We start from the raw sequence: 27997 nt of genomic DNA, 5'->3' as shown, positions 1-27997 counted from the left end.
CCTTTTCATTCAGGCTCAAAAAGGGTTTGTTTTTCAAGAAACAAAACAACCCCAAATACCCCTAAAGATTCAACTCTAGATTCAACTTGGCGGCTAAGTGGAACATTTCTGCCTGACTCTTTCACGATGCTAACTTGTGTGAAAAAATCAAACAGATGTCTTCCTTCCTCTCTCTTCTGGGGTCCCCTGACTTTACAGAGGCTGACAGGCTTCAGATGATCACATGGCCATCACCGGGGACTCACAGTTCAGACCAGGAAATCAATACCGCTGGAGGAAGTGTGGCATGTACAACATGGAGGACTTGGGGTTGCGTAGAGGTAAGGCTGATAAAAGAAATACGGCACATGTTCCCTAGCCTGGTTATGTGTTTTATTTTCTCTGCGATTGCATCAGCAGTTTAAATGTGAGTTTCATTCCTAGGTGCACCTTAACATCTGGTGAAAATGACTCCATTTTGCAAGGTGGGGCTGAAGGTCTGTCATCGGTTCCATCATCCCTACTGAGAGGCCACATCCCAGACCTCTGTCACCAGCCCATCTGCATTATCCTTAGGACCGTTCTCAGGCCTGTCCTGCTTGCCTGGGGGAGCCAGCTTGTTGGGAGGGAAAGACAGGGGGCAGAAGTGGGGAAACGATGCTACGTGGGTATTTTTCTTTCCCAGTACTAACTGTGTTCAGTATGGACAAATATTTGTGTAGCCTCTATATTTACCATTAATACTGGGATGAAGTAATTAGGGACTACTAGATTTTACTGTGGGAAGCAGCAAAGCCTGGGGCCAAGTGGGGGAGGGGACAAGGAAAGCAAACCCCCCAAACGCAAGAACACAAACACGCTCAAAGCTGGCATATGAAGGTATTATTCACAAACAATATGGGAAAAGGCAGAAGTGTATTTCCTCTGTTCTTCTAAAGGGAAGTTCAGAAAAAGGTCAGGCATAGAACAATGCGGGCCATCTATCACAGCAGCCTCTAACCTATAAAGGTTACTTCCACGCCTGCAGCCTCCCTTCTCAGTTCTGTAATTACCCCTCCCCTTCCACAGATCGCACGCCACTACAGGCCTTATGAATTATGTATTTCATTTCCATCTACCTATACCCTTCTCGGTGACCGGGGCTAAGGCGGAGTGGGCGGGGCGAGGCGGGCCCCGCCCCCCCTGCGGCTGCTCACGCAGACGCGCTGGCCCCAGAGCACTGCGCAAGGCACACTAGTGTGGATTTGCCTGGTGTTGACCTTCAATTCCCAGACTAAGGTTTTGTTTATTGAACAAATAAGCACTAGCTACCAGCAGGGATTTTCCTAGGGGAAATCACGGTGGGGCACGTTTCCTTCCCCTGAACATTTTTATTGAGGCGAAATGTGGTTAAAATGAGTATTTAGGGTGGTCTTAAAGCAGGCAAAGGCAGGGCGCAGCCTGAGGGCGGGGTGTGTGTGTGTGTGTGTGTGTGTGTGTGTTGTGTCTGTGTCTTCGAGGTGCAGCCTGAGTGATGCATGTGGTGTGTGTGTGTATTTTGTGTGTCTACGTTTGGAAGCAGGCAGCAGCTCCCACTCGGTCCTGCTGCTGGAGCTGGGGTGGGAGCTGGCACAGGGGATACCTGAAATAGATACAGTGGCATGAACTTCTGACCCTCTGAAAACTGGCACGCCTCTCCTACCAATTCAGAGGGTCCCAGGAAGTCTCTGGGGGCTATTAGTCTTCACAAATGATATTAATATACCAAAGCGGGTACCATCCTTGGCTCAGGACACTACTTCTTGGGGATTTTCCTTTCAAATCTTTAAAAAACATTAGGCTCACTAGAGAAATGTCATCTCAGACAATCCAGAGAATATGAGAACAGGGAAACCCCCGAGAAGCAGACAGAAGGAAGCAGTAATTGAAAGCCCTTCCCTGAAAAGCAAATAGTACACTTGAGTCTATCACTGTGAGAGGTGATACAGGTAGAATTTATAAATCTACTTTTGAAAGTGATTTTTGACACATTGGGGGATGACAATTTTAAGACAGGATATGAAAATAGGGTATTTAATTCCCAAGGTTAAATTCATCTCAAGAACACAACAGCAAATGAGATGAATATTAGGGATAAATCACTAGGGCATACGTGTTATTCCTTTAGGTTTGTTTTTTTTTTTTTTTTTAAACTACTCTCAGTGATCATCTGTTTAAAAAGGATTTAGTGACTACCAAACTTCCCTAATGGCACACTGGCTAAGAATCTGCCTGCTAATGCAGGGGACACCAGTCTGACCTCTGATCTGGGAAGATTTCACAAGCTGTGGAACAGTAAGCCCACATGCTGCAACTACTGGAGCCCAGGCTTCACAAGAGAAGTCACTGCAATGACATCAAAGAGTAGCTCCCATTTCCTACACTTAGAGAAAGCCAGCAAGCAGCCATGAAGACCCAATGCAATCAGAATAAACTAAAAGGATTTCGTGACTACTGTGAGGGCAGCTGTGACACACAGCGTCCAGGAGCCTCCGAGATGGCTGCGAGACGCGCACCTCATCATATTCCATGGTGAATCCCCTCCCACGCTGAATCCAACAGGATGCTGCAGAAACAATGTGGCTGCTGAGACGAGGTCATAGCAGACGCTGCAGCTGCCACCCTGCTCTTCTTGGATCGGTCACTCTGTGAGAGCCCCGTGGCCATGTTGTGAGGGTGCTCAAGCAGTGCTGTGGAGAGGCCCACATGAACTGAGGTCTCCTGCCAACCGCCTGCACCAGCCTGACCCCAGCCAGGACAGACAGCCACCGAGGAAGACCCTTTAGCTCAGGCCAAGTCCTCGGACTGCGGCTCCCCCTTGAGAACCTGCCTGCAGCCCTGTGAGAGAACTGGAGCAGAACTGTCCAGCCAGGTTGCTCTCAGATTCCTGGCCCGCAGATACCGTGAGATAATACATGCATATTATTGTTTCATGTCAATGAATTTCGAGGTCATACATTATGCAATGATGGGTCACTAAAATCCACGTGTGACCAGACTTCTGAGAGCAGGGACCATGCAAAAGAAGCCTGAGACTTGTTCTCGAGACAAGCCTTAGCTGAGCATCTGCCTGGTGCCCATCGCTGTACTAGACGCTCCTCCTGGTCCCTTCTCTGCGGGCATACACACTCTGCATGCCAGTGATCACCCTCTTAAAAAAGTAGGTGGCACAATGAAACCAATGACCACGGAGGACTTTCAAGTGCCCAGAGGCAGGAATGCCTGAAAGACAGAACAAAGGTTGTAAACTGCTACCCCGTAGGAAGCATGTGACACAGACACATAAGTGGTTGGGCCTGCAAAGAGTTAAAAATTCTTTTTGAATTAGTTGTTAACATTTAGAAATCAAGTGGTATTTCTTAAAAATCTGGATTTCTGGCTTCTCTTGAAATTCCGAGGCTCTGGCAACTCAGGGCTACAGGCCTGTGCTGGCAGCAATTAGCCTGGGCTGGAGAGCCCTGCCCCCTCACATGGCATACAGGTGTGTCTCCTGCTGTGCCCTCACAGCTCGCTGACTGTACCCGCCTGGGCCCAGAGGCATGTGAGCTTGCCACCCACAGGAAAGAGGCAAGAGGAAGGATGAGTGCAGTAGCTAAGCAAAATGACTGATTTTAGCTTCTATACTGAAGACTTTTTTGAGTGGTATAAAGCTAATTATCTTTTATTAGACCAAAAAAAAAAAAAGTTTCATCAACAGCTACCCCAGCAGCCAGGGACACTTTAGAACTTAGAAGGAATGTACAACAGTGATTACACTTTACATTAAACAGCATGAACTTTAGAAGGATCCCACGTGAAGTGTATGCAGTGTTTGTTTATGAAGGTCTCCATTACAGAAGACCTCAGCGGAGAGGAAGTGGGATGCCGGAGTCTCACTGCTGACCTGGCTTTCGACGAGCACAATAATTCACAATAACAGAAGAAAGAAAGGCTCTGGCGCCATAACTCAGTGAATATCCGCTGGATTCGTCTCTCCTACAAGATACAATAATATACCCTTCTTTGGCCCTCTCCCAACTCTCCATTTGAAATAGGATTAAAATCAGTTTTCAGAGTGGCTTACCCAGGAATTAACCAACCAATCCCTGGATAACTTGATTCCTGAACAATTCTATACAATCCTTCGAAAATTTATAGACGAGGAATGCAGTATTAACAACGTCATGCTCTTAAGACTATCCTTTCTAAACAGTCAAGTGCTGAGTGGGAGGACAGGGCCCCTTGGGCTTCCTTAAAAAGCTGCTCAAGGTGGTTTTTAGAAGAGCAAGAGAAAGACACTCTGCCTGCCTCGCCACCCCCAGCCCACCCCACGCTCAGGGAACATTACTGAGTGACCATGTCGTAAACATGATCACCAGAATTTATGGAGCTCCTCGTGTGTTCCAGACTCTGCTAGAGGGTGATACAAAGTCATGGTTTCTGCTCTCAAGAAGCTTAGCAGCTGGTGGACACGGATGGAAGGATGAACACAGACAGAAGGGATATACCTCGGATGGCTGCTAAGTTTACAGACAGTAATCGCTGTCTTTCATTCAACAATACTTATCAAGCATCTACTCTGTCCTGGTGCTAAGTATTTGGCAATGAACAAAAACGGGGGTCTCTGCCCTCCTGGGGCTTACACTCTAGTGGACTTCAGTGACTCGATCCAGGCTGGGAAGAACGCAAGAAGGTAGGATTTACTGTGACCGCCAGGGGTGGTAATGGCTACCCACTCCAGTATTCTTGCCTGGAGAATTCCACGGACAGAGGAGCCTGGCAGGCTGCAGTCCATGGGGTCACAAAGAATCAGACACGACTGAGCGGCTCACACACTAGAAGTGGTAGACTTTCAGCTGACTCTTGGAGGGTCCCAGGAGGGGAGAGGGCCTGCAGACGGGAAATCTGTAAGTGAAGGCGCACAGGCAGGAGAACACAGTAGTGTCCAGGGGAACAAGGACGGGACACCAGGACCTATGACACCAGGGCAGCAGACACTAACTCTGCATTTCTGGTGCCCTGGTCCTGAGGTCAAATAATAACCTATTCTTTGATTCCCTTACTCAGAAAGTACAGACACAAGGGTGTTTGTCTCTAACCATGTGTAACTGGAGAAGATGGCACTGGGGATTATTAAATGTCATAAAGTAGATGGTGGGGTTAGGTACCGCATGGGACAAACCACACCTCCCACACCACTGCTGTAAAGAAGGCTGAGCGCCCAAGAATTGATGCTTTCAAACTGTGGTGCTAGAGAGTCCCTGAGACATTAAGGAGATCAAACCAAGTCAATTCTAAAGGAAATCAACCCTGAATATTCACTGGAAGGACTGATGCTGAAGCTGAAGCTCCAATACTTTGGCCACCTGATGCAAAGAACCGACTCACTGCAAAAGACCTTGATGCTGGGAAAGATCAAGAGCAGGAGGAGAAGAGTAACAGAGGATGAGATGGTTGGATGGTATCACCAACTCAATGGATATGAATTTGAGCAAACTCTGGGAGATAGTGAAGGACAGGGAAGCCTGGTGTGCTGCAGTCCATGGGGTCACAAAGAGTCGGACAAGATTGAGCAACCAAACACCACCACCAGAGCCATATACTGTAAGGGCCTGACACACGGACCTCGGAAGGAGACCTTCATGTCCTGTTGGCGATGCCACTGAGAGGTGAGAAGTGAGAAAGGAAGTGAGCCACACAGCCTCAGGGGGCACAGCCCAGGACATGATAGATGATGCCAAGTTCTCCGTCATGTTAGCAAAGCTTTTCCACCCATTCAATGTTTCTTCCTTCCCAGAGACTGTGTGTGTGTGTGTGTGTGTGTGGGGGAAAGCAAACCCCATCCCTCTGGCCCCAGAGACTTGGTCCGTAGTAACATGAAACAGTTTTGTGTACATGCAGCCTAGCATGTTGGATGACAGAGAAGCAAAACAGCATCCTAATGGTGCAGAGACCCAACAGACCCATGTTCAAGTGGGCTTAATGGTATGGGACACACAGAAGTGGCTGCTGCCTGAGTGGGGCTCTTCAAGGTAAACGTCATTCGAAACACATCTTAGGAGCTGCCTCACACATTTAGGAAGGAGTGGCCCTGTTGTGGACTGGGTTTCACTGACCTGTCATGTGATCCCCTGGGTCCCCCCATGATAGCATCAGTGCGGTCTCCATGGAGGGGGTGGTGGCCAAGCATGATGAGGATTCTTAACAAATCCAGCCAAATTCTGATTTTTCAAAAAGTGAGCTCGTTTTGATATTCTTGGTAATATCAACTCTCAAACCTCTCCTTGGATCGCCCACCCAATATTTATTTTGGGAACAGCTTAAATCAAGAGAAAAGCTATTTATTTAATAGGTTAAACAAAAGCTGTTGCAGGGATTCCTCATGAGTGGGAGGCTGGACGGGGTGATTTCTCAAGTCCTTGCCAATACCATGGCTCTAGGATTCAATTCCACCTTCCTTCTGATCACATGCAATTACACAGGCAGAGGGAACGCAGAGCAATGGAAGACCACGCGTTAGCATGAAGGGCCGTTATGACCATGGAGAAATTCACGAGGATCAGAAAGCATCCTTGGGGATGAGGGTCCTCAGCCTGGAGCTGCGGTTTGTCAGGCAGTGGCTGAATTCCAGGTGCCCACAAGGTGCAGAGTCAACGTCAGTTGTCAGTAACCAAGGGAGCGCCATTGCAATAAACGCAGACCAGGGAAACAGCGGGCAGAAGTACTGAGAAGGCAAACAAAGCAGGAGCAGATGAAGCAAGTGGTGATAGATAAGCAGACATCGATCTTCCCTTTAGCAAAGGGAAGGTGTATTATGAGTTAAGCCGTTAGCTGCAGTGGCCGGTCCTGGGTTCCTGGAGATGCAGGAAGGAGGCGCCGGCAGTGCTGTCTGCCTCCCTCTGTAGCTGCTGATCATCCCCTGCTGCAAGGCTTTTGCTTCGGGTTCAGAAGTGCTTACTTCTCTTTCTTTTCTCCTTTCCCTTCTCTCCTTCATCCTTTTTTAAAAATTTTTATTTTTGTCTGTGCTAGGTCTCCTTTGTGGCATGCAGGATCTTTCCTTGCAGCCCACAGGCTTCTCTTGCTGTGCACAGGTTCAGTTGCCCCGTGACATGTGGGATCCTAGTTCCCCAACTAGGGATCGAACCTGCATCCTCTACATTGGAAGGCAGATTCTTTACCACTGGACCACCGGGGAAGTCCCTCCTTCTTCCTTTTAAAGCAGTGTTGGCTACCCGACTTCAGTCTCTACTACAAAGCCACAGTCATCAACACAGTATGGTACTGGCACAAAAACAGAAATATAGATCAGTGGAACAAAATAGAAAGCTCAGAGATAAATCCACACACCTATGGACACCTTATCTTTGACAAAGGAGGCAAGAATATACAATGGAGAACAGACAATCTCTTTAACAAGTGGTGCTGGGGAAACTGGTCAACCACTTGTAAAAGAATGAAACTAGAACACTTTCTAACACCATACACACAAAAAAACTCAAAATGGATTAAAGATCTAAATGTAAGACCAGAAACTATAAAACTCCTAGAGGAAAACATAGGCAAAACACTCTCTGACATAAACCACAGCAGGATCCTCTATGACCCACCTCCCAGAATGTTGGAAATAAAAGCAAGAATAAACAAATGGGACTTAATTAAAATTAAAAGCTTCTGCACAACAAAGGAAACTATAAGCAAGGTGAAAAGACAGCCTTCAGAATGGGAGAAAATAATAGCAAACGAAGCAACGGACAAAGAATTAATCTCAAAAATATACAAGCAACTCCTGCAGCTCAATTCCAGGAAAATAAAAGACCCAGTCAAAAAGTGGGCCAAAGAACTAAACCGACATTTCTCCAAAGAAGACATATAGATGGCTAACAAACACATGAAAAGATGCTCAACATCACTCATTATCAGAGAAATGCAAATCAAAACCTCAATGAGGTACCATTACACACCAGTCAGAATGGCTGCTATCCAAGTCTACAAGCAATAAATGCTGGGGAGGGTGTGGAGAAAAGGGGACCCTCTTACACTGTTGGTGGGAATGCAAATTAGTACAGCCACTATGGAAAACAGTGTGGAGATTCCTTAAAAAACTGGAAATAGAACTGCCATATGACCCAGCAATCCTGCTGCTGGGCATACACACTGAGGAAATCAGATCTGAAAGAGACAAGTGTACCCCAATGTTCATCACAGCACTGTTAATAATAGCCAGGACATGGAAGCAACCTAGATGCCCATTAGCAGACGAATGGATAAGAAAGCTGTGGTACATATACACAATGGAGTATTACTCAGCCCTTAAAAAGAATACATTTGAATCAGTTCTAATGAGGTGGATGAAACTGGAGCCTATTATACAGAGTGAAGTAAGCCAGAAAGAAAAACACCAATACAGTATACTAACACATATATATGGAATTTAGAAAGATGGTAACGATAACCCTGTATGCGAGACAGCAAGAGAGACACAGATGCACTGAACAGTCTTTTGGACTCTGTGGGAGAGGGTGATATGGGCGAATGGTATTGAAACATGTAAATTATCATATGTGAAACAAATCACCAGTCCAGGTTCAATGCATGATAAAGGATGCTTGGGGCTGCTGCACTTGGGATGACCCAGAGGGATGGAATGGGGAGGGAGTTGGGAGAGGGGTTCAGGATGGGGAACACATGTACACCCATGGAGGATTCAAGTCAATGTACAGCAAAACCAATACAATGGTGCAAAGTAAAATAAATAAATAATTAAAAAAATAAATAAATAAAGCAGTGTTGGTCGCTCTATGCCCCCTCTGATCAGCGGAGCCCCTTCTCCTCAGACCTTCCGCCACTGCCCACGTAACTCACCCGTCCAACTTAAGATGTGTGATTAGATCTGTAGTTTAGAAACACAACCATTAATCACTTGTGACTAAGATTTGAAAGAAAGAACTCTCTCCTGTCAGGCCCCCAGAGAACCAGTCAGAGCTGAGAAGGCCGGGGGGAGGGAGTCCGGGGCCCAGCATATCACTCCAGGTGGGTGGGGAGCCCCCTGGAAGCCCCCCACCACTAGGAAAACTGCCCTTGTAGCAACACAACCTGCTTCTGTGCAGACCCACTGGCCTTCTCAGTTCCCATCCTTAGCCTCCCCGACCACCCCCTCCTTTCTCTCTAAAATTTTATTCATTTAGTTTTTGGCTACAGTGGGTCTTTGCTGCTTTTTGAGGGCTATTTCTCTAGTTGTGATAAGCAAGGGGCTACTCTTCATTGCGGTGTGTGGGCTTCCCATTGCGGGGGCTTCTCTTGTGGAGCACAGGCTCTAGGGGCTTCAGAGGTTGCAACGCATGGACTCAGTAGTTGGAGCTCTCGGGCTCAGTAGCTGCTCTTTGCGGGATCTAGAGCGTGGGCTCTGTAGTTATGGCAAACGGGCTTAGCCGCTCTGCAGCATGTGGGATCTTCCTGGACCAGGGATTGAACCTGCGTCCCCTGCATTGTCCCCTGCATTGGCAGGCGGATTCTTATCCACTGTGCTGCAAGGGAAGATCCTCCCCTCTCTTTGATAGCAGATAATCTTCAACTCATTCTTTTTTGGGGGGTGCTGCACTGCATCTTCACTGTGGTGCTCGGACTTAGCGATCAGATTCAGTAGTTGTAGCTTATTTTGCCCCGAGGCATGTGAGATCTTAGTTCGCCAACCAGGAATTGAACCCATGTCTCACAAATTGGAAGGTAGATTCTTAACCACTGGACCGCTTTCAAAATCCATTCAGATGTGTAAATGTGTTTCACTGGCTCTCCACTGGTTTCTCCTGTCATTCCTGTCTTTCCTTTCTGCCTCCTCTTCCTTACTGTGGACCCCCATCCCTCCAGTGACACTCGTTCACTGTGGTTCACTGTCAAGCATCAGCCATCAAACATCGGTCCCAAGCCCTTCACCTCTAGGCCCATATTCTCAAAGACAAAAGTATCTTTACTTGGGTGCCCCAAATGGAACTATCACCTTCCCCTTTCAAAATGGGGTTCCTTTCCCATATCACCCCATTTTATCCCAGTAGAAGCATTATTTTTCAACTTCAAAATTAGGGCCCTCAAGTCACATCTGCCCATGGCATCTTCCCTTAAATCCCAAGTTTCCGCTTCCTTTGTTTCGCACAGTCACCTTTCCCCTTCCCTCTCGGTGCCACAACTCCCAGGGGCTTTACCCAGATTTCTGAGAGTCTCCTGGCTGGTTTCTCTGCCTCTAATCTTTCTCCCTTCCCACCTTGTCTCAGATGCTGCCAGGCTTGTTTTCCCAGAACTGCTTTCATCATACCAACTTCCTTCCTCCAATTTTCTACCCCATGCAATCCAAGTTCTAATTGCCTCCCAGCCCCTGAGCAGCCGTTCCCATCTTTTTATCCTATCTTGTTTCTCTCTGTTTAATAACTTCTTTCAAGCCAGTATCTTCCCTTCTTACTCCTTACTTTTCTGTGTGTCACCTCCACCTGAAGCACCTTCTCCATCTCCTAGTCAAATTGTAAGCATCCTCAGAGTCCAGCTCGATGCTCTTTATTAGCCTCACCCACGCTCTTCCCCACCAGGAGCCCCAGACTGCTCTCTGTCCCTGCTTGCTCACCGCCTCTCACAGGAGGCATCGCACCAGCCTGGAGACTTCTCTGTTAGATACCGTTTGCTTTGCCTTTGCAGGTCACGATCCTGCTGTTTACAGACTCAGGATGACCCCAGTGTCCCTTCAGACCTCATCTACTCAGTTCTTCACTTTACTGGTCCAAACTCTTCGGCCTGACCTCTGTAGAGCTTGCGGACCTCACCTTTAGCTCCTCATCTCTAGATTGGACAGTTCCTGCATATTCTGCCTGCACCCAAACGACCCCTGGCCAGAAGGCCCTGCTTGCTAGCTTTTTTTTTTTAAAGAAAAGTTTTTTTTTTTCTTAATTGTGGTAAAGTCACATAATATAAAAGGTACTATTTTAACTGTACAGTTCAGTAGCACTAAGTATGTTCACATTGTAGTGCAACTCTCACTATGATCTGTCTCCTGAATTTTTCACCTTCCTAAACTGAAACTCTGTTCCCATTAAACACTAACTCCCCATTTCCGCTCCCAGTCCCTCAGTCTCTGGTTATGCAGTCTTATCTCTGCCCAACATGCAGTTCTAGTTCTTCCCCCCGAGACTTTATTGGTGCATTCCAATAAGTTCTTTCCCAGAACTCTCTTCTTTCCCTTCACTCACCTTCATTAAGGTTAACTGTTTATAGGAGTAGCAGTTTCATCCTTCCAATTAAGCTGTAAGCTTCTTGATGAAAAACCATGACATCTTCTTTTCCTGGACACCCATGCCTCTGCCCCTTGTCTTATACATTAGGTGCTCACTGAAACACAACTTGTCTTATTTTGCCTCACACCATGCACCTGGCCACCATTCTTCAAGATTCCCTTTAAAAGCTCTGGATCAGGGATCAGGAGACCTGGGTTCTACACCTGTTCCTGGTTAAATCTCTTAATTGTTATGAGCCTAAGTTTTCTCAACTCTTAGATTGTAAGAATAATTCCTACCTGGTCACCTTATATATTGGGGTAAAGATCAACAGAGTGTCAGTACATGTGAAAGACTATTAGTCAAAGCTTAATTTTCTCACTGAATTATTCAATGTATGCTATAGATATGACCAAGCTATTAAGGGACGATGAGCCAAGAATTTTCAACCCCACTATTTTCATGGAGTAATTTCCATGAGAAATGGGGAGGCAAAAACAAAATTTTTTTCATAGGAACTATCTCAATGCTAACACTACTGGAACCAAATACTAGAAGTTTTGATGCAGGAGAGCCTTTGGAAGCATAGATTTGGTTAATTAACTTCATCTTGGGTAAAGAGAGGGGGCAATTGGAGTTCTGATGGGTACCTCAAAGTTAGGAGATGCTTCAAAGGCAGCTAAGACCTTGTTCTGTATATTCCCAATCTCAAGTGCCCCCTAGTCCAGCTGCTACTGTAGTCCTTTTCAGGCGGAACCTTGGCAAGTTGCTAAAATACTTGATGATTTTGTATCAGAAGGTCAGGCACTGCCAGTCTTTCTTAAGGTGGGTTCTCCTCTTGAACCACGGGAGACAGAAAATGACCTGAGTCACTGTCATCTTTCCAGGCAGCACCCCAGGTATTCAGGGGAGAAGCTGCCTTTTTTTGGTTTTGGTTTATTTTTTCAAATTGGAGTACAATTGCTTTATAATGTCATGTTGGTCTCTGCTGCAGAACACCGTGAATCAGCCACGTGTGCTGTGCTGTGCTGCGCTTAGTCGCTCAGTCGTGTCCAACCCTTTGCAACTCCATGGGCTGTAGCCCGCCAGTCTCCTCTGCCCACAGGATTCTCCAGGTAAGAATACTAGAGTGGGTTGCCATGCCCTCCTCCAGGGGATCTTCCCAACGCAGGGATTGAACCTGGGTCTCTCACACTATAGGCGAATTCTTTACCAGCTAAGCCACCAGGGATGCCCTAATAATACATATATCCTCCCCCGATCCCACCCCTCTAGGTCATCAACAGAGCACGGAGCTGAGCTCCCAGTGTTATACGGCAGCTTCCCTCTAGCTATCTATTTTACACATGGTAGTGTACATATGTCAGCGCTACTCTCTCATTTCATACCCTCCTCTCCTTCCCCCTGCACCTACAAGTCCATTCTGTATATCTGTGTATCTATAACTGTGTCTCTATTCCTGCCCTGCAAATAGGCTCATTAGTATCATTTTTCTAGATTTCACATATATATGGAGCTGGCTCTTTACATACAGTCTAGGGCAGGACAGCTTCATTTTCCTGAAGCTCTGACTGCAGAAGGCGAGATGTTGACCAGCAGATATATTTCTCAGTGAGGCCGTTTCTCAGACAGCATGTGGCCAACCAAAACCAACAGGGCCTATTTTTCTGCTGCCAGAAGGGGCAAGGGGCTTACAGCAGCCCCAGCCTGCGGGCTCCACAGAGCTCTGACCCCAAGCTGGGGCTTTGGTAAGGCTAGATTGAGGTTGCTCCCTGGCCTCCTGGGGTCCTGGGATGGGCCTGTGGTTAATATGATCATCAAGTCACAACCTCCTGTCATCCTACAGCTTCTGCAGTAGGACCCATTTCCTCTTCACTCCCTGCCCTTGGCCTACACCTTTCTAAGGATGTGTCCCTAGCCTGAGACCTGGTGGTGCTACAGCTGCATTCTCTTTCCTGCCTTTTCTTCCTGTTTCACCTTTCCACCTTTATTCAGGTCTCTCTGACCCTTCTTCACACTCTAATCTCCATACAAGGACAGAGCTCATCTTCACTGGGTTTCCTGCTAAGTCGCTTCAGTCATGTCCGACTCTTTTTTTTTTTTTTTTTATGTCCGACTCTTTTTTGTGACCCCATGGACCATAGCCCGCCAGACTCCTCTGTCCATGGGACTCTTCAGACAAGAACACTGGAGTGGGTTGCCACGCCCTTCTCCAGGGGATCTTCCCAACCCAGGGATCAAACTCACCTCCCTTAAATCTCCTGCATTGGCAGGCGGGTTCTTTCCCACTAGCGCCACTAGGTTTAGTCACTTCTAAAACAGACCTCTTTATAGCTTCACATTACTGCATGTTAAAAACAATTAGATATTGAGGTCCAGACTAGCTTGCTCTATGGCTCAAAAATCACCTTTGGATAGGTTTATTTGGCAAGAAAACTTTTTATCAAATACAGACTGTTCCCTGGTTGGCAATGTGAACTTTCTTGGAAGGCCCATTCCCCCAGGTCAGTTCAGTCACTCAGTTGTGCCATCTAACCGTCTCATCCCGTCATCCCCTTCTCCTCCTGCCTTCAATCTTTCCCAGCATCAGGGTCTTTGCAAATGAGTCAGTTCTTCACATCAGGTGCCCAAAGTATTGGAGTTTCAGCTTCAGCCTCAGTCCTTCCAATGAATATTCAGGGTTGATCTTCTTTAGGATGGACTGGCTGGATCTCCTTGCAGTCCAAGGGACTCTCAAGAGTCTTCTCCAACACCACAATTCAAAAGCATCAATTCTCTGGCGTTCAGCTTTCTTTATAGTCCAGTTCTCACATCCACACATGACTACTGGAAAAACCATAGCTTTGACTAGATAGACTATTCCCCCAGGTACAGCCTACCTATTCCTGGGTGCTACTGTTTGTCTCTCCTGGGGAACCAATAGCAGGAGGGAATGGGGAGAAAGCATACTGCGGAAAACAGAAAAGCCTTCGGGGTTTCAAGTGGGATATAGGAGACATACGAGAAAAGTGAAAACAATCAGTTTCTTGACTAAGAACTTCAGAACAAACTCAAATAGTATTTCCGTGACCACAGTTGACTGCTGTCTTGTCTACCACAGGATATTTGCTTTTCCCTTTTACCTGACTCAGGCTTTCTTCAAATCCTCTCCGTAAAAAGAAGTGAGAGAGAAAAACAATAGGATGAAAATCATTGTTTACCCTCTGCCCATGAACCATGGGCACAGAGGCTGATCTGAGATCTACTATGGGCCGCATGGCCTGCAGGGGGGGCTTCGCTCTGGTACCTGTGACCACATGTTCCCTGCAGCCCCTGTGTTTCCAAATCATGGAAACATGTGTTTCCAAATGAGTTCAGATGGCTGAACTCATCTGTGACTCACAGTTCTTTCGGCTGGTGCTGAGAACGGAGTGGGGCTGCCTCTTGCTCAGGGCCAGCCAGTCGAGATACTGAACAAGGAAAGAATTATTCCAAGAAACAGAAGGTATCTGAGTTTCCCTGGCAGATCCGGTGTCAGAGAAACTCCCAGGCCTCAGATCTTGGCAGGAGATAGGAAGTGCTTTGAGCACCAACAATGGGAGCTGCACATAATGGAGGGAAAGAAAATCTGAAAAGTCCAAAGAACGTAAACAGGGATGTTCCCTTCTTCGATCTGCTGTCTCACATTCCAGAAGCTCACAGCTTCCAACAGACACTCTTTATTCTGGACAGTCCTGGTGGTGTGCTGGCCTGCTGATGCTGGGTGGGGATGGAGCGGGTCATCTATAATATTTGCAGGCTTCCGTGGTATAAATGAAGGCTTCCCAGGGGGCACTAGTGGTAAAGAACCCACCTGCCAGTGCAGAGACTTAAGAGACGTGGGTTTGATCCCTGGGCTAGGAAGATCCTCTGGAGGAGGGCATGGCAACCCACTCCAGTATTCTTGCCTGGAGAATCCCATGGACAGAGGAACCAGGCGGGCTACAGTCCATGGGGTTGCAAAGAGTCGAACACGACTGAAGTGACTTAGCATGCACACACATCATATAAAGAAAGCCCCCCATGGCTGATTTCAAGCTACCAACAGTTGAATTCCTGGCTTGCAAGATTCCTGATTATTTAACCATTAGCCCCTGCAAGCTGGTACAAGTCCCTAGCACATCACTGGAAAATGCATGTGAAACCACAGAGTATAACCCTACACCCAATATCAGAGTCTTTCTACAGCCTCCCTGAAAACTGTTCATCAAAGCTGTTTAATCCTCCATTGATGAGCTGCTCACTGGGTCTGAATCTGCTTAACCCTAGAAATTCCCTAAATGTGCCCACTGGAGGGGTGCAGGATGAATCTACATGTCTTGCATGGTGTCTAAAAATTGAATGAACTCTTTTTTTAAAAATTATATTTATTTATTTATTTGGCTGCACTGGGTTCCAGTTGCGGCACTCAGGATTCCTTTTAGTTGTGGCATGTAAACTCTTGGCTGTGTCCTGTGGGATCTAGTTCCCTGACCAGGGATCAAACCCAGGCTCCCTGTACTGGGAGCGTGGAGTCCAAGCCCCTGGACCACCAGGGAAGTCTCTGCATGAAGTCTGTCGACAGCTCTGTACCCACCACTCAGCCTTACATAACTCTCTCCCCCAAAACCCCCACCCCCACCTACATCCCCAAATCTTTTACCATATTCCACACCTAATTCACGTTTCTTCCGTTAATTGATTTTTTAACAATACCATGCTAAGACGATGTTATTCTTACTAAATGTAACACGGTAAGCTTGCCTCAGGCTTTGGTCCTATTGAGATCTTTTCCAATTTTGAGTCTACCGTCCAGGAACATAGCTATTCTTCCAGTTTGTGTCACCTAGAAACTTGATGAACAAGCCTTTTATGTCTTCATTTAGTTCCCTCACTGAGAGTTGTGGAGCGGCTATCAGAGACCTTCCACATAGAACAATTCTTTAACCCATGATCTTTGGGTGTGTTCCTCCCACCAGCTAAAATCTACCACCATCCGGTCTGTATTTCTCCATCTTGCTCCTGGAGTTTCAAACACCTGTCAAATGCTGAGCTGAAATTTAGAATGGACTTTTAGCAGAAAATCACTATAGAAAGGAAAGGATTTGCTTATTATCCACCCTTCCTCGCTGCAGATCTATCCTTCCAAAAATGTGACGAAAAAAATAACTGAGACCTTACGATGAGTCCATAGTTGTATACAAACCACTTGCCAATTAATCCTTTTCACAGTCTTCTTGGGAATCAACAACATATTTACTACCCGGGTTCTCACCTGGGATCCTACAAGTCTCTTTAACTTGCTCTCCTGTGTGTAACTGCCAAAGCAAGTTTCCTAAAATGCCCCTTTCTTTATGTTGCCCTGTGTTCAAGACGTTCCTGGCATCAGCACCGCACTAGGCCATCTTCAGCTCTATTTCTGGCGCCTCCTGTCTGTCCGCTGCTGGCCACACTGAGTCCTGCTTCCACCGCCCTCAGCTCATAAACTCTCCCTGCTTTCTGCCCTGCTCACTCCTACCTAATCTTCAAGGGGCCCTCAGGCCCCCTCCTCCATGAAGCTATTCCTCTCAATTCTGGTCCTTACTGACCTTTGCCTTCTTTGTACAATATTCATCTGAATGTTGATAGCCGTGGAGTCACAGGATAATGGCCTCTACGACCCAGAAGACCGGACTGGAGACCCCGGAGCCGAGCTCTCCGTTTAGCTCGGAAGGGAGTTTATACCCACAGAGGCAGCAGCCCACGTGGCTGGATGGCCTCAAGGCCTGGGCCCGAGTGACACCTCTGCCACTCAGGCGCTGGGGGACACAGCCCACGGGCTCCTCGACTGTCTGAACCTCAGGTGTGAGACGACAGCGAAAGTTCTCTAGGAAGAGCCACACAGACTTTGGCTGCCCGTGTTGGGACTAGTACCATCAGCTAGAGGGTGAAAACCTTAACAGTTAACTGTGGCTGGAGAGGGACTTCATTTAGCTTTTATTTTATTTTTCATTTAGCTTTTAAATAATGATGTTTATGGGCTTCCCAGGAGGCGCTAGTGGAAAAGAATCCACCTGCAATGCAGGAGACATAAGAGACTCAGGTTTGATCCCTGGGTGGGGAAGATCCCCTGGAGGAAGGCATGGCAACCCACTCCAGTATTCTTACCTGGAGAATGCCATGGACAGAGGAGCCTTGCAGACTACAGTCCACAGGTCACAAAGAGTCGGACCCTACTGAAACGGCTTAGCACGTACAATGCTGTTTATATGCATTAGGGACCAGACGAACTTTAATAGCTTCAGGTAAAACTGGGTTCTTGAGACATTTGAAAAAAACAGACAAACAGAAAAGATATAAAAGCTAAATTCAGTTAGACTCTGTACAGTTTAACCTTGACAGACCAGCACGTTCCACATTCCAACCTGGAAGCTAGAGACAGTAACTGATAAGAAGCAACTAGCCCAGAGACCTCCGCAACTCTGTCTCCAGCGTTCCTTCAAGCTCACCTGTGCTCTGAGAGCGTGTGGTCCAGCAACTGTCACCAACAGGCTGAAGGGGTGCCTGGGCATCCCACAGAGTGGCGGCTCCTACGGGGACCCTCTGTCCTCACACCTGATCACTCCCTTCACTGCCACCACCCTCCAGCCTCCACGCCTCTACACCCAGGCTTCTGACTGAGAAAGCCCTCACTGGGGTCACTCTGCATTCATCTTCCCTTTCCCCTTGTCATCTGCTTTGTTCTCACCCTCCTTTCTCAACTACTCCAATCTGCTTGGCCCCCTGAAAACTCCCTCCCTCATCTCACCACGTGGCTCCTGTCTGCGCCGCTGTGTTAGAACATTCCCTGTGGAGGACACAGAGTGTCCCCTCGGGTGGCCTCTGTGGCGGCAGTGAGGTGGGTCTGAGATCACACTGTGGCCCTATTTCCCTGCTGGCTTGGCTCTTTTCCCCTCTCCACCACTGACTTAATCCTCCCCTTGACTTTCTTTTTTTAAACAATTATATTTTTTTATTTTTGGTTGTCCTGGGTCTTCGTTGCTACGCGCAGCCTTTCTCAAGCTGTGGCGCGCAGGCTGCTCATTGTGTGGTGACTTCTTTGCTAGAGCATGGGCGTCAGCAGTTGTGGCACATGGGCCGGGCAACCTCACGGCATGTGGGATCTTCCCGGACCAGGGATCGAACCCGTGACTCCTGCATTGGTAGGTGGATTCTTTACCACTGAGCCACCAGGGAAGCCCCTCCCCTTGACTTTCAACTGGGTCCTCCTTCTGCATGTGCACTCATCTGAAGAACACAGATCGCACAAGTCTAACCTCTGGTCCTAACTGCTCCCGAATTCTATACCTTAATCGTCCAGATAAACATCCTACTGATACCGGAGAGTGACAACACACCAAACAAGCAGCCTGGAATCCCTCTTCCGTCTTATTATAGGTACTCTGTCCCCAGCCTGTCATCAACACCTGCACAACAACAGTTTCCAAATGCTTAGAATTCCTTCCCCTTGGTTACCCTTCCTTCTTCTCATCTCACATCCAGTACTTTATGACACCCAGCAGATTCTTTTTCGGTAAAAGATCTGACTTTTGTCTTCCCCATTTTCTCAGCAGACACCCCAGTGCTGCAGGCACTGACTCAGCTCTCCTGGGTGGACTCCTGTCTTCAGCCCCTTGGCCATACTCATCAGTGAATCCGTCCCCTAGTCATAATTTTTATTCCATTACTCACTTTCCAGAAATTGACAACTGCTCTTTATTCTCACTACCTTACCAAATTCATCCCTTTTTAAAATTGGTACCTGGTGCTTGACTTTCTCTTACACGCATAGTCACTCCAGCTGGGACATCCAGGCCTCAGCTAATCTGAGCCTGCTACTCACTTGAGGATCACCCAGAACTGGGGGTTCAGTGCAAATACTTATGGTGTGACCAGTTCATCTTGAACTTTGGGAATGTTCTTCAGTTGTTCTGTTTCCAACTAGACTGTGAGTTCTTTAAAATCAGCTAAGTCAGTAAGCGGAACTTTTAAAAACAAAAACATGGTGATGCTTAGATGGTGGTTTCAATGTGGCAGTTACTTAACATACTGTGTGGATGGGCAGTGACCATTAGTAGCCAGAGGTCAGTTTCTACAAGGGCCAGCAACATCGCACAAGCAAAAGTATGATGAACCTGTCTGAAAAGCAGAAACAGAGACACAGACGTAGTAACAAACATATGGACATCAAGGAGGAAAGGGGCGTGTGAGATGAATTGGGAGACTGGGATTGACATATACATACTACTGACACTCTGTATAAAATACGTAACTAAGGAGAACCTATTGTACAGCACGGGGAACTCTACTCAATGCTCTGTGGTGACCTAAATGGGAAGGAAATCCAAAAAAAGGGGAGGAAGGACTGATGCTGAAGCTAACTCCAATACTCTGGCCACCTGATGCGAAGAGCTGACTCATTGGAGACCCTGATGCTGGGAGGGGTTGGGGGCAGGAGGAGAAGGGGCTGACAGAGGATGAGATGGCTGGATGGCATCACTGACTCGATGGACATGAGTTTGGGTAGGTTCCGGGAGTTGGTGATGGACAGGGAGGCCTGGCGTGCTGCAATTCATGGGGTCGCAAAGAGTCAGACACGACTGAGCGACTGAACTGACTGACTGATGTGTATACTTACAGTTGATCCACTTTGTTGTACAAGAGAAACTAACACAACATTGTAAAGCAACTATACTCCAATAAAATTTTAAGAAAGAAGAATATGAAAAAAATACACCTAGAAAAAGACAAAGATGACGTGGTGAGTACGTTTCTGGTAAATTGCAATTTTTCAAAATAATTTATTGGTATAGGTGAAGAGCAAGTATTTCACTCTTTGGGCCGTCCTTCTTTTCATTAAAAAGGTTAATATATGTGTTAGGTAAATCAGAGTTTTAAAGAGGTGGGAATGCTCAGCTATTCTTAACCCGCAACCCAGCGACCATTTCAGCCTTCTGAGACTCGAGGAGGGGCTGGCCAAGGCATGCTCTTGTGAGAGGGGCTGTCACTATGTCACTATGATAACACAGAAATCCAAGGCTCACTCGAACCATTAAAGACCCTCTGGCACTTCTTAAAAGTCAAAGGTCAGGTGGCCAGATGTCATTTTATGGACTGGTAAATATCATCTTCCTCCTTGAGGTTTTAACTAGACAGATAAGACACTCCAGAAGAAATTGTTCCACCATGTAAATGACTCTCTGGGAGTTGGTGAGGACGCTTAGAAAGTGCAGACATTCTTTGAGGATGCCACAAATGGATGCAGTCATTTGCTAAATGGCACCAAGAGACACCTTATTGTTGATGGTATGATCTGCAGTCATTTTGGCTGATCCTTTCAATTCCTCATTGAAGTGCTATGGAACAAAAATATGCTAAGCGATGTATTCAACAACTTTGAAACAATATTTTAAAAAATTAACATTAAAGAAATCTAGATTACTAATATAACATAAAAGTTATTAACTTAAAATTTTTCATATCATTTTAATCACAGTCCACATATAATTTTGCATTCTTTTGTCTGGAACCCCTCTTGTATACTTTTGATCTTTATACTTATAATACAGACTCCACCTGACTATTAATACTCCATTTTCAAGCTTTCATCTGTCATTGCTCATTTGTTGATTCTGTTGTCTCTAACATTCAATTCTAATATCCAACTGTCCAATGATAGTTGGATAATTACATACATGCTGGTGGCTCAGATGGTAAAGCATCTGCCTGCAATGTGGGAGACCGGGGTTTGATCCCTGGGTCAGGAAGATCCCTGGAGCAACCCATTCCGGTATTCTTGCCTGAAAAATCCCATGGATGGAGAAGCCTGGTAGGCTACAGTCCAGGGGGTCGCAAAGAGTCAGACATGACTAAGAGACCTCACTTTCACCTTTAAAAATCAATTAGTTATAATTTTAAGCAATGAGATGATCAGGTGAAAGGATTTAAAACTATTTATGGCTGCTGTTATAACTGGCCAAGTTGATCTTTAGTAGCATTGTACAAACATAGAGTTTCAAATTCAATTTTATGATTTTTGATCTACCCCTTGCATTAAGTCACTGCTGTAGGATCCTAAAAGAGTGACTGCCATTTCAGAAATGGCATTGACTTGTTGGTTTTTATTATAAGAAAACCAATAACAAAGGGGAAGCTCTTACCAAAAAAGCCATAGTCCCTGGAGAAAGTTTGTACGTTTGTATAATATACAAAAACATATTGGTTAATTTCCTTTACACATAGAACAATCTGGTTTTATATGTAATAAGTGATGAATACATTCTATTTCACCTGGGTTATCTTTTAGGTAAGAGGGAAGAGAACATTTATGATTAAATAAATTAAAATTTATCAAATTTGAGTCAATTAAAATCAACAATATCTTATGCAACAATAGTCAGATGACTTACTATTAACAAAATAAGTCTGATTAATGCTACCTGTTGTGGGAACCAGACATGATTTACTTTTAACTGGGTGCTGGTGAGACATCACTCACCTGCTTTGTCAAGCTGATTTCTTCTAGATTGACTTAGAAGAAATTAACAAATGAAATCAATTCTATTAGCATTTAATGCCATTATTTCTGTGACAAAAATTATAAATGTTATTCAGATTTTCTGGGATTGTCTGGCTAATGCTAAAATTGCACATTTGATTGGATATTAGCTGTTCTATTTAGCTGAGACAGAATTCAGCTCTGAATTCAAGTGGTTAATGGAGATGTAAAAAACGACTGATGACTGTCTTTTATTCCTCTAAATTTAACTATTTACATTGATTGATTTTTGTCTATATGCCTTTTAACTTCAAGATATTTTGCAAATAATCAACCACAGAAGAATTTAAGTGGCAGGATCAACTTAACCTTTGCTTTCTAATGTGAGGTGTAGAATTTACAGAAGGTTCAATTCATTTTTCTTAATCAAAAACAAGACCAAGAACGTGGCCTTAACATTCTTTCCTTGGGGTTAATTAATCCCTTTAGATAACAATTACATTCAAAAGAGGAGGGTTTATTATTCTGGGTAGGGAGTGACCTTTCTTGAAGAATCTCTCCTCCTACTTAGGAGGTCACAGTCTATCTAGCCTAGGCCAGTGGGTCACTGTGTACTCAGCTTGCTCTTAAGTCCTTTAAAAGGATGAACCATAAACAGCAACGGTGATCTCTCACTTTGAAGAGGTGGTGATCTGGCAGGGGAGATAGCTACTTCCCAGGTGGTGCTAGTGGTAAAGAACCTGCCTGCCGACGCAAGAGACAGTGAGATTGGGACAATCCCCTGGAGGAGGGCATGGCAACCTATTACAGGATTCTTGCCTGGAGAATCCCACGGACAGAGGAGCCTGGTGGGCACAGGGTCAGACACGACTGGAGAGACTTAGCACGCACGCAACATTAATAAACCCAGTTTTTCTTCTGCAGACTGAGATAGATCTTAAAAACTTCTTGAATCCAGTTTTTCATGACTCATTTGTGAATGAGAAAACACAGCCGTAAAAGGTTCTTATAAATTATCTGATGAGTACTGTTCTTACAGAGATTCCATCTGGCGAATGGAGAGATGACCCTGAAACCACGTAAACACAGTGGGAAATTCCTGGGTCTCACCAAATTGTTCCACGAGCATCAGTACTACCACAGTCACCGAAAAACTTAAGCAATGAAGCAGAAAATCCTAGGATAATCAAAAAGATTATATCTCACAAAAGACTTCAATAATGATTGTGCGACTACATCAAATGTGATGGGAAAAAATAGTCTACACACATTATAAATGTGTTAGTGTGGCTTTTAGAGGAAATGGATTAAATATAAAGAGCTATTGATGGCAGTCATATGGCAATGAGGTCAACACAACAGCCAGGCACAGGCATACCCATGGCTGAATTTTAAACTGGGATAATTAAGCTTTATTTACTTCCTGTCACGTCCATCATTTTAATCTTATATTTATGGAGGTTCTAAGACAGGGCAAAATGTGGCACCATTAACAAGTTAAATGTAGTTCTTTACTGTGCTTTGTGTTCAGTCACTCAGTCGTGTCTCTTCGCAACCTCTTTGTGACTCCACTGACTGTAGCCCACTAGGTTCCTCTGTCCACGGGATTTTCCAGGCAAGGATACTGGAGTGGGTTGCCATCTCCTTCTCCAGGGAATCTTCTTGACTCAGGGCTCAAATTCATGTCTCCTGTGTCTTCAGCATTGGCAGGCAGAGTCTTTATCACTGCACCGCCTGGGAAGCCCTAGTTCTTTACTAGCTCTACTGAAAGATTTGGTTTGAATTATTCTCAAATTGCTTTCGGATACTGGGCAAGTGAGAACTTACAGTAGAGGCTAAACATTTTCATCTCTCATTACAGGATGGAGAGTCCAGCCTGAGAAGTCTCAGAAGTCATACAAGAAGCTGTTCTTCCTTCGGTGGACACCTCTCCCCGCACAACTGGTGGAGGGATGACAGAGCCAAAGGGTCCCCCCAGGGCCTGCACCATCATTAAGATTCTAGACTCTTACATGGCAGGCGTGACATGACAGAATTACTGATCATGGGAAGGGAGTGCCATGGGGGTGGGGGCGTGGGGGGTGGGGTCGCTCCTCTTATCCTGACACTCAACTGGATTGTCTTCAACCAAGTTTAAACATCTTAGTTTCTTGGTTTTTTTTTTTTTAAACATCTTCTAGTTTTAACTACAACTTGAAAAGTAACACTCTTAAAACCCACAATTTGAAATAGTGAACCCAAAGGAGTAATTTGCAACAGAAAGAACATTAAGATATTTTTATAATACTTGAAAACACAGTATTACAACTGGAATTTGGTGACGTGAAACTGGCATGTCAAACAAAACAGAAGATTACAAGAGTAAAGGTAGAATAATTAAAAGAAATAGTAATTACACCAAAGACAGGTTTACAGAAAACCACACTGGTTAACTTTGTATTTATAGACTTCAAAAGAACTGCGAACGTGACATTTTCTCTAATATTGTGATTGCTCTGCACCCAGCTTTATGCCAGTCTCTATAAAGACTGCTGAATACAGATCAGAAAATCAAAGTCGATTAAGAACTATTTCTATGATCTGTGCACCCAAACAGACTGGACTCCTTACAGTACTTTCAATTCTGAGTAAAGTTCTAATGCAGGGACTACAGTGCATCTACTAGAAAAGGGCATTACCAGAGTCTGAGCATTGAGTACTGCAGTTCAGATGGGCAATGCAGACTGTTTTAATTCTTCCCACTACAGGCAGACCTCAGAGGTTTGGTTCTAGAACACCAAAATAAAGCGAGTCACGTGAGTTTTTGGTTTCCCAGTGTATATAAGTTATTTTTACATTATACTGTGGTCTATTAAGTGTCTAAAAAAGGGCACTTACGTTAATTAAAAAGTATGTTGTTATTGCTGAAAAATACTAACCATCATCTGGCAAGGCAGGGTGGTCACAAACTTTCAGTTTGTAAAAACCACACTATCTGTGAAGTACAATCAATCACGGTATGTTGGTATTTACAGCCTTAGTTGAAAATGACACATTTGTGATTTAACATTATGATATATTCTGCATTTTTGTAAAAAGATTTTTATTAATTCTTATAGTTTGTCTATAGCTCACTTAATCACTCATTCATTCATTCATTATTTATCTCGTGACCACAACACATGCTCGGCACTGTTTTAGATCCTAGAGATAGTACAGTGAATAAAATAAACACAAGCCCTGCAAACATTGCTGCCCTCACAGAATTTACATTCTACCTTGTATAATACTTGGAATGCTAATAGAATTGATTAGCTATTGACTTAGTGATTTGAAAATACATTACGTTTAAGTTGGTGTGAGATTATACAATATCTTTGATATGGAAGACTAGTCAAATTTATAAGAAAAATTGGGACAGTTTTAAATATGTCATATCAACTAATCATAAACTGACTGTAGAAAGGTCAGTTCAAGTCCTGTCTCCAGAGCATAAGAACTTTAAAAAAATAATTAAAAGTAACATTTTTATTAATTCTGGGGTCAATTAAGGTCATTCAACCAGAATCATGATTTATTTAGTCAGGGTGGGTTGTCCTCTACATGTCTATCCCATCTTTAACTCCTATTATATTTAAAGAATTTAAATTTTACTATTCTCAGTCATGGTATGATTTAATACTTTATAATGCATTCAGTATCCTTCTTGCAAAAAAAAAAAAATAATAACGCAAGTTGGAACAAAGCCAAGAAGGCAAAATTACCACCTGCAACAATTAAGACAAATATTTTAACAGCCATAAATCTGTCTCAAACAGAAAGTCTCAGTGGTTAGAACAGTGGTGATTAGAAAAGCAGTGGTTGGAACATTTTAATGGAAAAAAAAAAAATGGGGGGGGGAGGAGAGGTGTGAGGGGGAGAGGATGGCCAGGAACTGATATTAGAGGCCCACAGAGTCACCCCCACCTACTCTGGGGCCCAGGGATGGGCTGAGAACACGGAGCCTGAAAGGGTGTCAGCTGGGAAGAAACAGAAGGAGCATGCTGGCTGGCAGCGAATGAAGAGCGCGGTGGCAGGCGTCTGACCTTGACAGTGATGTACTCTGGTTCTCATTCATATTCTGTCGGCTCTGCTCTCCCCCTCACAGAGGAGGAGCCGGCCAGTCACCAGTGCTCCTGAGCACACTGCCAAATTCCCTCTCTCCGAGTGGCGGTCCAGCTTGGCCTGCTTCTTTTCGTAAGACTACATGAGGAAGATGAGACTGGGGGAGCCCTGGGGACCGAGGTCCACGGGGCCATCTGTGTACGACGCTGGGCAGGTGGGGAGGGCGGGGAGATTCAGGCAGGACGGGGCCCAGGTGCCTGCATTTGAGTTCCCTCTCACTGTTTCAAGTGGGTCTTCGCTGTCCTTCGACCTGCAAGGGCAGTAGGTACCCGGAGGAAATCTGCTTTTAAAACCGTCTATTTGCAGCACGTTGTCTGGCGAGGGTAAAGCTCGTTTACAAAGAGTGGTGTTCAAAAATCTGTTGACTTTCGGTTTGGGGATCTTCAGTATAAACGCAGTAGAGAAGCTATACATACCCCTAAATAATTATGGTGCAGTAGAGAAGCTACACATATGCCAAAATAATTATGGTGCCGGTAATTACAACTTGTGTGGCCTTTACAGTGCATAAGGTGTCTTGCCTGACACCCTCTCCTCCGTCCCTCTGAGATGTGCTGAAGGCGGCTTATCAGAGCAGAGAGGTCCAATTTCACACTATGCAAAGTGAGGCAGAGATGTCTGTCTTTAATCTTTTAATACTTTCCCCTCATCCCACATATAAAGCAACAAGAAGCATTACACGAGAAACTGCTTGGTATTGATTAGGTAAAATGGTGACTTAAAGAGATCCACAAGGACCAAGACAGCTGGAATCCATGGCGGGGTGGGGGGGTGGGGGGCGAGGTGTGGGCGAAGCCTGAGCAGGTGAGGTGTTGGAGGGAAAGGTGGGGAGATGGGCCCTTGGCTTGTGGATGATGTAGGAACAGGAGCACAGAGCGGGGCACCAGACAAGCTGTGAGAAGAGCAAAAACGAATCTCAGGCTGACTGATCCAGCCTGGCCCCTGATGTCAAACCTGGCATGGACCCGACAGCGGCTCCTTTCCACAAAAGGAAGAAAAGGGAACACAGCAATCATGCTAATCAATTCATCTTCTGTTCCCAATGTCAATTACCGGAGCAAATTAATTACTCCATTAAGTAGAAGGTTCTCCATTGATTTAGGTCACTAATGAATATTACCAAGTAAAACTGGATTCATGCTTCTGACGTTTTTGCTTCTCATACCCTCAAGACGAGAAAGGGGTGCTGGATGTGACCTTGGGGCTCCAGCCCCAGCCATTACCTTCCCTCCATTCACCCAGGCTCTTCTCTGTAAGAACCATTGAACTGAACTGTCCTAGGAGTCCAGACACCTTAGCATCTGCCTCTGCAAATCTTTATTAAACTAACGTTTGGATAAACACTCTCATCTTTTGTGTCTGTGCTGTGTCTAATTTTAGTTTTATTGTACCAAAATGACTGACGTGGGTTTAACCGCTCTATCTGATGGACGTGGCTTCGTCAGACAGACAGATGCTTGCTCTTACAATTATCAGCCTGATGTTTTCTGACTAAAATGTGGAACGAGATAGGGTATGTTTTCTCTAACAACACGTACTGCTCGGTGACTGTCTCGTCACCAAACATTTAGAAGTGACTAGTGATGTTAAAAATACCAGCTAACCGCTGAGAGAGGTGTGGCAGGCTGAAGCCCCTGGCCTCAGGGCATGTGCACAGGCTTAGAGACAGGACACGTGTCCTGACAAACAGCACCACAAGTCAGGGCGCAGTCAGCTGGGTGGGACTGACGTGCGTTTTTTTGGAAGGAGGTGGACCCCCAGCTAGTGGTAAGGACTAGGAGAAGGCAAGGGTTTCTAGTCCAGGGACAAAGTATGCCAAGTCAACTCTCATCTGAGACTCAAAGCCACGTACTCCCCTCCACGATGCCTCAGCAGGTGACTGACTGCGGTTCTTGGTGGTTTTCCTACACTCAGTTCCTTCCTTGGTGTGAATCACTGCCACAGCAACGGTCTTCAACCACACCTCCTGTCAGGGCAGCCCCCGGCACGGGAGGACCAAGTGCAGGCTGTCCCTCTACAACATGGTCCTACGGTGCCTGTTCCTTCGTCGGAGGAGAGGCTGCCACCCTCCTTCTGTGAGTGAGCTAAGTGAAGTCGCTCAGTCATGTCCAGC

At 45.5% G+C, this 27997-nt stretch overlaps 1 protein-coding gene and 1 long non-coding RNA gene across 7 annotated transcripts in view; one reads left to right on the top strand and one right to left on the bottom strand.

Annotated features, from left to right (window-relative positions):
* HIPK2 (homeodomain interacting protein kinase 2) overlaps nt 1–27997 on the bottom strand; it is a 210892-nt gene that overhangs the window by 84216 nt on the left and 98679 nt on the right. The gene's annotated exons all lie outside the window — the stretch shown is intronic.
* On the top strand, nt 27–23799 carry LOC139034338 (uncharacterized). Of its 2 annotated transcripts, XR_011486760.1 has the most exons (4): nt 27–320; nt 12223–12343; nt 19884–20004; nt 23603–23799. It is a non-coding gene; the product is annotated as an uncharacterized lncRNA (long non-coding RNA). The 2 variants fall into 2 exon arrangements; XR_011486762.1 differs by lacking the exons at nt 19884–20004; nt 23603–23799 and adding an exon at nt 16205–17096.

Source organism: Odocoileus virginianus, chromosome 1, assembly GCF_023699985.2.
Source record: "Odocoileus virginianus isolate 20LAN1187 ecotype Illinois chromosome 1, Ovbor_1.2, whole genome shotgun sequence".
NCBI classification, from domain to species: domain Eukaryota; kingdom Metazoa; phylum Chordata; class Mammalia; order Artiodactyla; family Cervidae; genus Odocoileus; species Odocoileus virginianus.
This window is presented reverse-complemented; position numbering and strand designations above follow the sequence as displayed.